At 36.2% G+C, this 12,608-nt stretch overlaps 1 long non-coding RNA gene across 3 annotated transcripts in view; it reads right to left on the bottom strand.

Moving 5' to 3' along the window:
- Positions 1 to 12,608, bottom strand: part of LOC137487537 (uncharacterized) — a 33,006-nt gene that overhangs the window by 12,169 nt on the left and 8,229 nt on the right. The window contains exons 2-5 of one of the 3 annotated variants that reach the window (XR_012389956.1): positions 10,326 to 10,477; positions 8,953 to 9,063; positions 8,652 to 8,782; positions 8,412 to 8,565 (exon numbers count right to left, since the gene is read on the bottom strand). This is a non-coding gene — a long non-coding RNA (uncharacterized lncRNA). Of the gene's footprint in view, positions 1 to 8,195; positions 8,566 to 8,651; positions 8,783 to 8,952; positions 9,064 to 10,325; positions 10,478 to 12,608 lie in introns of those variants that run through there. The other 2 variants (XR_011006143.2, XR_012389957.1) reach the window with 2 other exon arrangements.

Below are 12,608 nucleotides of genomic sequence, written 5' to 3'. Positions count from 1 at the left end.
TTTTCTATAACATAAATTTGGTTGTACTAGGTTGTACTTTTGGACCACTGTCGTAAGTATATTGTTCCATAAACTCCGGATTTGGCTTCTGTACTGACTAATCTAATGTAAATGCACAAGTATAGTATTGTATAGCTTCCTAATAAACATGAATTTAAAAGATAGATTTATGAGGGGTGTACTTGTATATTATCTGAGCACTGTATAAACACACACACACACACACACATGCAATTGTGTGTTTTTTTGAGGGGTTGGAATTTCCATTTAAATTATTCAGTATTTACAGTATTCTGCAGTATTTTATCTTCCCTTAAACTGCACAAGAACTGGCTGAAATTGGAGTCATAAATGATAATGCAGGCAGTTCATTGAGACGTGACATCATTCTTATCAAATCAAGCAGTCCAAAGTGTATTAGAACTATAAAGAGTGTCTGGCTTGGATGATCAGTTCTTGACCTTTCAATCTAATTAGGAAAGTATATCTATTCCTATCAGACACTGAGTCTTAATATTCAGTTCTCAAGCGTTATGAGTGCTTAAAACTTTAAGATGACCTGAATTCTTAAGATGTTTGATATGTTTTTGGACTTCTCCAGCATTTTATAAGCCCTTTTCATTTGGTGTTACTGGAAATGCATTGTCTGACTTCATGAAAAACAAAAACCTGTCTCAACCAGTTGTTTTCATCTTTCCCATTTTAATGTTGCCAGAAATATGAACAATACAATGTTCTAACCGACCAAACAATCTCGGTAGCGCCCATTCTTTGAAGTAATTCATGTGGGTGGAAGCAGAGAATACAGTAAAGCAAACACAAGAATCACAGTAATACCAAACACCAAAATGTCTGCTTTGTCTACAGTGGGGCATTATGGTATATCAGACCAACTGCAGTCCCACCATCTGTCCATTCAAGTGAAATAGGTCAGCATGAGGCACGCAAACTGGGCCAGGCGGTCAAAGAAACAAATCTGTATGTTTCATAAAAAAAAAAAAAAATGAGGGATTTGCGGCTATCTTAAAATGTGATATTAGGGCTAAACCAGCCCGTAGCACACAGAACAGACAAAAGCAAGTCATTCATGCGGGAAACAAATTCACGCACATGCACAAACACATGAATGAAAAAGCTATACTGCAAAGGTTATGATGCGTAGACTAATGTTATCAGTTAATTTAGATGATTTACAGATATTTTAAATTTATTTACACTTTTAAACTTCTTCACAGAACATTGATCTCTACTTTGACAAATTTTCAAGCTGAGAATTAAACCGTTCAACAAAGCGATTTATTCCTAGAGATGGGTTGCGGCTGGAAGGGCATCCGCTGCGTAAAAACGCGTTGGATAAGTTGGCGGTTCATTCCGCTGTGGCGACCCAGGATTAATAAAGGGACTAAGCCGACAAGAAAATGAATAAATGAATGAACAAAGCGATTTATATGAACATTTGTTGTAGTCTCCCAGCAATCATTTTTTGTTTTTAATAGAAGTCTAATAGATGACAAGGCTAAAAATGAGTCTAGTTTTGGTCTATTCTTAGATGTCTATTAGATTTTCACTGATAGCTCATGTTTATCCTTGCTTTAGCCAAGCCATCTATGTTTAGATGTCTATTAGTATTTTTAGAGAAGTCTAATAGATGTCTAAATATTAAAGGCTTTGTTAAACCTGGCTAAATTTGAGCTGTCAGTGAAGAAATGAACGACTACATATGTGAAATCTCTGTATTTGATGGCTAGACTTGTTTTGGGCTATTCTTAGATGTCAATTAGATTTTCACTGACAGCCCAAATTCAGCCTTGTTTTAACTAAACACTACGTTTAGATGTCTATTAGTATTTTAAAAGAAGTCCGTCTACTCAGTATTCCATGACTAGTCTAGTTATGGGCTATTCTCAGATGACGATTAGATGTTCACTGACAGCTCAAATTTAGCTTTGCTTTAGCCAAGGCATCAACGTTTAGATGTTTATTAGTATTTTAAAAGAAGTCTAAATGTCTAATAGACAATAGATGTCTTTATAAACATAGACGACTTCGTTAAAACAAGGCTAAATTTGAGCTGTCAGTGAACATCTAATAGATATCAAATAAAATCCCAAAACTAGACCAGTCATCAAATACAAAAACACTCATTTACACACATACACTACGGACAATTTAGCTTACCCAATTCACCTATACGGCATGACTTTGGACTGAGGGGGAAACCGGAGCACCCAGAGGAAACCCACACGAACACGGGGAAAACATGCAAACTCCACACAGAAACGCCAACTGAGCCAGCCGAGACTGGAACCAGCGACCTTCTTGTCTACGGTGTAGACAATATTTTAATATAATATTTAAACGCTTGACTTTGCTGTGAACATATAAAAAAAGTCCATATAATTATATATATTACATAAAATATACATGTGTGAAAGGTACCATTGTTGTTCTGTGTAATAGATATCTTTATAAAAAATAAAATAACATACCTCTTATTGTAACTGGCTTTTAAACTTACTATTAAGTCACTTTATAATTATTTAATTTATAATTAAGTCAGATAAAAGCGAACTGTTGAACCGATTAATTAATAATAATAATAATAATAATAATGCATTTTATTTATAGACCTTCCAAGAGCCTCATGGACACCATACAATAAAATATGAAACATAACAAAAAGTATTAAAACAGTTTGTTGAACATCATTAAGATAATATATAAGGCATTATAAAAACCTTTTCATCTGAGCTTTAAAATCTGAAATTGGGTCCAGCGAATGAACAATTGATCATAATAATCTTGATTATATATTTTTAATTAAATACAAGTGGGTAAATCGTACTGGTTTGAAGGATAGTGACAGAACATGATCATTTAAAAAGGCAAATAATTAGTAATAGAATAATTGTAAATAGATTATTTGAATATAAACGATTGGTGTTCTAATTATGCCTGACGGGCCATATTTATATTACACAGGTTTCCTTCTTTATGTGCTCTAAATATAAGTCAGATCCATTCATGGTAGACAAGTACAAAGATAAAATCCTCATAAATCACGAAGGGCCTCATAAAGGCATAAATCAGTTTCAAAACTTTTGGCTGGATCTCCTCTTCAATGGCATGCACGGTGCATGTAGCGGCTACGTGATCGTGCAATCCAGACTTGGCCGGTTCATCCAGTCTGCTGGACGATGTCTAACAGCTGCCCTTTACATGCTCCCGGGCATCTTGGCCCCCGCGAGGGAATGTTGCTAAATGAATGTGATGCCAGGGCACTGAGCTACATGAGTGAAACGTGGGACAATGTTTGGTGCGCTCGGACTGACCCATCAACTTTTATAGGTCAGACTACACTGAAAGACACTGGCACTTTTTAAAAAGAGCCATTTAAGATACAAAGGAAGGCACTATGTGGCTCAGGATGCATTTTCAGATATTATTTATCTAGAGTGTAATATACAGTTGTCAAAGTCAAAATTATTCGCCCTCCTGAATTATTAGCCTCACTATATACTTTTTTACCAGTTTTTGTTTGATGGAAAGAAGATTTTTTTTCCACACATTTCTAGTTTAATAACTCATTTCTAATAACTGATTTATTTTATCTTATCTTTATTATGTAAATAATATTTCAATAGATAATTTCAAGACACTAGTACATAGCTTATAGTGACATTTAAAGGCTTAACTTAAGTAATTGGATTGATTAGGCAGGATAGGGTAGGCAATCATTGTGTAACAATGGTTTGTTCTGTAGACAATCTGAAAAAAATTAATATCTAATAATATTGAAATTAAAATGGTTTTGATTTTTGTTTAAATACTTTTATTCTAGCCAATATAACACACATAAGACTTTCTTCAGAAGAAAAAAAAATATAGGGAATACTGCAAAAAATTCCTTGTTCTGTTAAACATCATTCGGAAAAGAAATCACAGGAGGACTTTGACTTCTCTTGTATATAAGTGATCAAAATATTTGCCATCTATATGCTGGACAAAATGCACGTTTAAAATATTCCAGTTTGTCACTTTTGTAATTGAAATTGTTATGACATCACTGCGCACTTCAGCTTCACATCAGATATTCTGACCAATCAAATGTTCTCTAGTGTCTGAAGTGTCCCACCTCCTATGAGATGTGGCTGAAATTGGATAATAATTCAGATGTAAGCAAGCAATGCAAGTGCAGATCACAAATTATATTCATTCATTCATTTTCTTTTCGGCTTAGTCCAATTTTTAATCTGGGGTCACCACAGCGGAATGAACCACCATCACAAATTATATTGGATCTGAATTCTACATTGAATGCTGTATTTTAAAGTGGGGAAAATGATTAGTCAGTGTCAGAATGGCTACTACTGTGGCAGTCATGGGTTTTATGTACTTAAACTCATCAACTCTGGTTGATGAATTATCTATGGTTTCAGACATCACTAGAAATGGCTGCTCCCTCAAATAGTGCAATTTTGAATACAGCTACGGTCTTGGTCAGGGGTGCCCAATCCTGTTCATGGAGATCTTCCTTCCCATACCTTAATCAAACACACCTGTCTTTAATTACCAAGTGCTCTGTCAGATACTACTTTGTTGGCTTAGTTGTGATCAGGGTTGAAGCTGAACTCTGCAGGAAGAAAAATCTCCAAGAACAGGATTGGGCACCCCTGGTCTAGGGCCCAATCCCAATTTTACCCCTAATGCTGCATTCACACCAGAGGTGGAAGAAGCGCCAAGGGCGAGTGATTTACGCGTCAAATCAAATCAAATTAAATCACTTTTATTATCACATCATTAGCAGCACGTGTGCTATGATGAGTGAAAAGCTTAAGATCTGTCAAGTCAGTGCTGCGGTGCGAATGGCGCGATATGCGCAAATGGCATAGTGCCAGTTGAGCGTTTTGTGCGTTTGACGCACGTTTCGTGCAAAACACTCAAGTTCAAAAACCTGAATTTCAGCGGACATTCACACCACATTAACCCATCAGAAGCTTTCTCTCGTAGATGCATGCTTATGACGTAGCGCCTGTTGTTGGTGTCCCGGGAGAAAATCCTCCTTCACAGACCGACAACAGTTGATCAAACTGGCTTCGTCTCAATCGGAAACACTGCTGAAAGCCTCCACTAGCTAGGTTAAGTTTCTGGAGAAGTTTAGAAACTCACAGAGCTGAATGCACCTCTGAAAGGATCTAGTGGACTCAGACACTGCTTCAATTGAATAAACGCTGTTTTATGCTGCTAAGGGAAAGGGGTAGATACCCCTTCAAACTGAGATTTTTCAGGACTACACTCGAAACCAAAGGGTAAGAAAATTTCCCAGAATACACCAGCCACAACAACAGCATAGCTGCACCCGGAAGTAAGGAGATGCTCAAGTTAGTATTTTTTGCCATTATTAAGAATTTTTAAAACAAACAAGCATATGTTTTAATATTCATAATGGCGATCGTGTTTTACCGTCAAGCATACAAAAATGTTAAAATAAAACCCGCTAAATTTCGCTATTAGTAATCCCTTATAATAACTCCTGTACAGCAGTCCCACAACATTCTGACACTCAATGACACTCGAATACCCTGTCAGAAAAGTCTAGTGGCTGGGAATGAGCTTTTTACAGTGTCTGCTATAATGTTAATGTTGTTTTTGTGTGTATACATAGATGAATATGACTATGGTGTAAATGCACAGTACAGTTACGAGCTTACCACATTATATCAATATGACATTTGATGAAGTATACAGGTGCTGTAGTGGTGTCCCATTTCTTAGGGGTAAATTTTGAACACTCTGTTTCACGGGCCAAGAGGAAATGGCAGGGGAAGGCATAGGGGTTCAAAAAGAGAATTTTGATTTGGCCTAGGTGTTAGTAGTGCTTGGGAAGTTCAGATCTTTTCGGCAAACAGGACCTTTTGGACAGTTCCTTTCAATAAACTTATTCAAAAAACCAGATCACTGGTTCTTTTACTCTACAATGTAATGACATTATCCATAATTATGTGATGACAATCCTCCCATCAACATATCAAACATATAGTCAGCAATCAATTTCAGCCAAAACATCACCATGATCTGAAAAGTTTCTTACAATTAAGTTTTGCAATCCAAATAAAACGTGATTCACTTACTATTTAAATTCCATTATAATTTTTAGTTAAATAAACATACGTTTTGCCAGATTCTCTGATTTAATCCCTCAGTTTACCCGCTCTGCAGCTTAAACAGTTGTCCAAGTTTGGTTCAGACGGTACTGTGATGCTGTCAGTGTACTGTTTGTGTTTGGTGCACGCACTGAATTACTCATACCCGGTATTATCAGTTAACCAGTACTCAAATCTGATATCAGTGTACTGTTCTAGTAACCGTTCTTGTCTATTTATGATTTGTTTTTACTTATTTTCGAGTCAGAGAGTGTATCAGGGATGTTAAAATGTAAGTCATCTGTGGATAATTGCTTAGTAGAGTCGTGAACAGTTTCAAATGATTCAGTTGGATTTAGTGAACTGGTTCGATCGATTCACTTAGAAGATCCGGTTAAAAAGAATGATTTGTTCACAATCGGCCATAACTTACATCTACAAGGAAGATGCTTATCTAAAACATGCAAAAAAACTAATTTTAAAATGACACAAAACTTGACAGCGCCCTCTAGTGGATTTGTCAACTGAAACGTGCAACAAAATGCACCCAGTGAGCCTGGTTTCTGGTTAATTTCTCAATGTATTTCTGAATGTGATGGCTTTGGCAGACAGCTGTTAGTGGTGCTATGGTGGGATGATCAGCTGGTTTGGGTAGGGAGATGCTCACCCCATTCAGCCTCACAATACTAAGCCTTGTGTTGTATAATGAAAAGCCTGTGTGCTCCATTACTGCATTAGCAATCTCTGTCTCTCTTCGTGAACAAGCTGTCCGTTCTTGCGGCCAAGCTCTCACGATATGCCTTATTGTCCACTTTATCTGTTGTGATTTTTAGGAGATGCATGACAGTGGCTCGTGTGGCAATATCCCTGCTGTCGTTAAGCAACTTGTCCCTAAAAGAGCAAGAAAGACGTGATTGCATAAAGATGCAATAAAGCAATAGTTTCTGAGCAATAGTTCCTTTTTACTGTGCCCTTTTCCTGAAGACGTCTGTGTAAAATGAGAGTTGGTTGCGTGCGATGTTAATCTCAAATTACAGGACACTTATGCTGGTTTCTGTGGAAGCCTAATTTTCCTATTTGTATCACATAATAAATATTTATCTACTTTTATTTTTTGCAATAACTCTTTATCACACTATCCTTCCTGTGAAAGCCATTAACAATATATTCTATGGAAGACCATTTCCACCTAGTTAAAAAAAAATGACTGTTACTTTAGATGTCACATGTGTGTTTTAATAATTTAGTTAATATTTTTACTAGGGAGGCACAGTGGCTCAGTGGTTAGCACTGTCGCCTCTAAGCAAGAAGGTTTTTGGTTTGCATCCCATTTGGGTCATTTGGCATTTCTGTGTGGAGTTTGCATGTTCTCCTCGTGTTTGCGTTCCTCCAAGTGCCCCGGTTTCCCCCACAATCCAAACACATGCGCTGTAGGTGAATTGAATAAATTTATTTGGCTGTAGTGTAAGTGTGTGAATGAGTGTGTTTGGATGTTTCCCAGTACTGGGTTGGGGCTAAAAGGGCATCTGCTGTGTAAAACATATGCTGAAATAGTTGGTGGTTCATTCCTGTGTGGCGACCCCTGATAAATAAGGTACTAAGCTGAAGGAAAATGAATGTATTAATTAATTAATTAATGAATGAATACTGTTACCTACTAGTTTAATTCATATTAATTTTGTTTACAGTTTTAAGTTTTCAGATTGAATTTTTACCTTAATTTTTTTTATCTGTTTAGCTTTATTTTTTATATATAAATGTAAGAGTTAAGGCATTTTGTTAGTGTTTTGTGCATTTGTTAATTTTATTTTATTCAAATTAGTTTTATTTCTATATTTTCCGCTTTGTGTTTATTATTTTTGCCATCCTCTTTTGTTATTTTTATGATTTTTGTATTGTAATATATATATATATATATATATATATATATATATATATATATATATATATATATATATATATATATATATATATATATATATATATATATATATATATATATATATATATATGTATATATATATATATATATAGCAATTTCAGTATTTTTTTCTGTATTATCTGTAACAACACTGCAGTTCTGTTGCAACTTTATTATATATTTTTTTATCAATATAGGCTCATTCTGAAAATGTACTCTTATATACAATTCCGGAGATCACAAATTGTGTAGCCAGAAATGCGTATGACTGCATTTTTGTTTTTAAAATTAAATGTACGTGGGCAGTATGATGCTGTTCCTTTTCTCGTTCACAGCTGACTGCTTACTTCCACGTGGACAGCTTTTCCACTGTTACCAGTTTGTCCAGTAGTTCACCATGTACATCAGCGGACTTGAGACGCAGAGAGGAGTTGACCACGATGATGGGGTTCGAGTCCAGTGAAGAACGGTACCAGAAAGTGGGTAAAACTAAAACAGAAGCTAAAAAATAAAATAAACAAGTAAATAACAGGGTGAGAATGTGGTCAAATCTGAAAACATGGTAAAAATCAGGCAAGGGCTTTTACTTTAGGGGAGTGGGTGGGCGGGTCAATCAGTGCTTTTGAAAACACTATTGGTTGGGTTTAGAGAAGGAGAAGGGTCGGTCAGTAGGTCAGTCAATCGACAGCGGACTCTGGTGGAATCGAGATAACAAACACTGCAAAAAAACACACCTCCTGCATATTTGCTGCTCTTCAGAAATGTATATAGTGGTACATTTTGAAAATGAGCCTTGGGTTGATTTTTATTTTATATATTTATATGATTTATTTTCCATTCATTATATCATTAAAGTAAATATGATGTGCACATATTTAAAGCACTTACATAATGACCTTCAGACTGCTGATGTTAGGTCACAATGTCTCGCTGTGGACCGATATCTAAGCGCAAGGCTGAAGTGCAAGCGCTTCCCCAATCTGTCACAGGAAACAGAGCCTGCAGAGAAACGTAAAGGTGTGTGTCAACAAACAGTCAGCAAAGAGTAAGTGCTCAGCAACCCTGAAAACCTCTGTTGACACTGTACTGAATGCAAGCTATCTTATCTGTTTGCACTCTTTGTACTGCACTGCAACCGTAGAGACTGTATGTGAAAAAAATCAACTAGACATGCAGTAATCCAGCTGAGGATTCGTCTGGGCCTGCAGCTCATGTTTCGCTCTACACGATCAGCTCATGCAGACTGTATATGATAAGGCTGCTTCGTGAGCGACGTGTGGCTGTTTGACTGTTCAAGGCAGCTGAGGTTACACAACGCTGTAGGTGTGGCTCTCAGCTGGAACTTTTACAACCGCTTGCTTCCCTCCACCAAGAAAACTTCAACTCACGTAGGTCTGACTTCATGACTATCAGTTATCAGTATCTGTTCAGTCCCCTTAAAAACACACTTTTTTGTACACTACCTGGCAAAAGTCTTGCCGCCTAATATCTTTTAGTTTTAGTAACAACAAATAATAATTTGACTTCTAATTGATCATTTGGTATCAGAAGTGGCTTAAATGAAAGGCAAAGGGCTCTAGATTACGCTTATTTACCCAAATAATATATAATCATGCCTTGATTTTTAATTATTTGCAGAAATCTGGCACACCCTCATACTGAATGTAACCCAAAACCATGATTTTTTCTTCACCAAACTTGACTGATTTTAGTGAGAATCTTGGGTTCATGCAGGTTTCAATAGGTCTTCTGCAGTATTTTTGATGATTGTGACCCCCCCCCCCCCCCCCCAATAATACTGCTTAATAATAATTAAAATACAAATGTAAAAATGTACAGTGTACTGCAATTTGCTCATCACCCAATGTCGGTTGGGTTTAGCGGGGTTTTGTGCCACACCTCCTTTAAAATCATACGTTTTTGTACAACTCAACCCGTATGAATTAGCCACTATACTGACAAAACGTAAAATACTTATCCCTCAAAACGCTGAAAACTTAAATTTGTGTTATTAATAAACTAGATGTAACTAAAAATAAATACATAAATGACTGAAGCATGTATTACACAAACTAACCAAAACAGTTGACCTGATCATCAATGTATAATTCGCACATTGCTTACCCCTAAACCAAGCCTTCACAGGAAACCTGTGGCAATTTTTTGATGTAAAACACCCTGTTATGTATTATTTTAAAGTTTTATATTATGAGGATGCACGGCATGTCCTTATAAAACACATTTTAAAAACATTGTAATACCTGTTGGCGCCAGTAGCCTAGTGGTACTGCACGCTGACATATAACACCAGTGTTCTCGTGGCGACCCGGGTTTGATTCCCGTCTCCAGGTCTTTTGCCGATCCTTTCCCTCTCTCTGCTCCCAGTGCTTTCCTGTCTGAATTCTCTACTGTCCTATCAAAATAAAGGTGAAAAACCTCTAAAAAATAATTATTAAAAAAAACATTGTAATACCTAGGTCACCATGTCATAATACAAATTTGCGTCCTTATGAACCACATAAACAAGCACACACCCAAGAAATAAATAGGACACCCTTTGACAATAATCCTTTTGTCTGAATTTACAATAAATAGTTTATTTATATGTTTTTGCGAGTTTTATTATGTAAACTACCAATTAAATCAAAATTTTCAAAAAAGATTGGCTAATTTCGAACATTTTTGCAATGTATTCAGATGTGTTCATATTCATTTTTAGACAACACAATACCAATGATTTAAATCCAGACGTGTTACTAAAATCAATATATGGTGCAAAAATGCTGGTTCTTAACCACCGATAAATGAATTGTTTTGACATTTTTTTAGAGAAAGGAAATGCTATAAATGCTTACAAATGATATATGAATTTTTAAAAAAAGCTTTTGTTACAGTATACACTACTAGACTATTCAAAATCTTGAAGTCAGTATAATTTTTTCATGAAGAAATTAAGATTTCTATTTATATTACTAAAGATATTTATATCTGCTTGAAGAGATCTGTTTGGCTTGGTGTCCTCATAGGCTAAATAGTTTGTCCTCAGAAGGGGTTGATCTGACTCCTTCACGTGAATTAATCTAATCTGAAGGAGCAAGTCAATGCTTGTCATTAGTTAAACATCAGTTGTGTCATACATGGCTGTATTATAAATTGACTTTTTTATTCAAGGATTCAGCACTTAAAACAATATCACCCACTCCATGTGAACTACAAAAATGTGTAGTTCTTCTCAGAGAGAGAGAGAGAGAGAGAGAGAGAGTGAGAAGATATGTGCACATGCATTACATGTTCAGTCTACAGATGTAACATAAGTATACTGGCAACTGAGATGGGAATCCACAAGCAGTTTATTTAAGAGATTAGTCAGGCAAGCAACTGTCAAAACAGGGGCAAACAGGAGTATCCAAGAGCATAGTCAAAAGCAGGCAAATGATCAGGGCAGGCAGCAAAAACAACAGGATCGATAAACAAAACATGGGTAAAAAAACATAAGGCCAGGCAAACAATTAGAAATGTTATAAACAACAAGACTCAGCAATGTGTGTGTGAGTGAGGTGTATTTGTAGTGCATGAATCAGTCTTCACAAGCTTCAGTTATGTGTTTGCAATCAAGGGGAATCTGGGTCAAGTGTAAGTGCAAGAAATAATAATATTTGAAGTTAATTTCAGTGGCAGAATTGTAGTCTGAGTGATGCTCTCCAGCGATCTGCAAGGCCTTAACCGCTGGTAATTGTGACAGCAGACATGGCAATATGTGTTACTACAGGACTATACTTGTGCCAGTAGCTATGTTTCCATTCAAATATGCAAATTAAATTTATGCGCATAACTGGAATATCGCAAATCAGACATGCGAATAAAGTAGTGTTTCCATCCAATGAGTTAAAGACAACAAAATCATCACTTCCTGATTATCAGGCACCAAATATTAAAGGTAAAAACTACATTTGCTGTGGTAGGAGAAGCTGTGTGAATCTTTTCCTTATTTAATAAATGACTTGCGCCCTCAGAAGGCAGTATGCCAACATGCCATGAACGCGTGGTGGTGTTTCAAGGCGTGAAATGCAGAGCACAGATGCTCTTGACAATTCTGGAGGTTATTAAAAATATAATAATACTAACACTGAAATGACCAAAACAACATTTCAGATACTTCACAATGTGCTGGTTTGTTCATTTACACACAATTTTATCATCACATGATCTCATGACAAAATCACATGACCTTTTTTATTTCGCATACTGGAATTAGTTCGGTAAAAGTGTTTCTATCGCAGTTTACGCGCATCTTTTCTTATCGAATAAAAAGTTTTTCCTACTCAGTTATGCGTATATGTTTTTCATGCGTATTTTCCAAATGTATGCGTTTCCAGCAACCGTTGTTTTATGCGCATCTCCAAAATGCGAATAAAAATGAGTGGATGGAAACATAGCTAATGACAACCACTGACCTGGCATATATAATACAGAAATTTAGCCATTTTCACAGATCAATAGCTCATTTTACACTATCGTGCCGAACGGTTCTAAGAACAGTCAGG

Source organism: Danio rerio, chromosome 14 (genome assembly GCF_049306965.1).
Source record: "Danio rerio strain Tuebingen ecotype United States chromosome 14, GRCz12tu, whole genome shotgun sequence".
NCBI classification, from domain to species: domain Eukaryota; kingdom Metazoa; phylum Chordata; class Actinopteri; order Cypriniformes; family Danionidae; genus Danio; species Danio rerio.
This window is presented reverse-complemented; position numbering and strand designations above follow the sequence as displayed.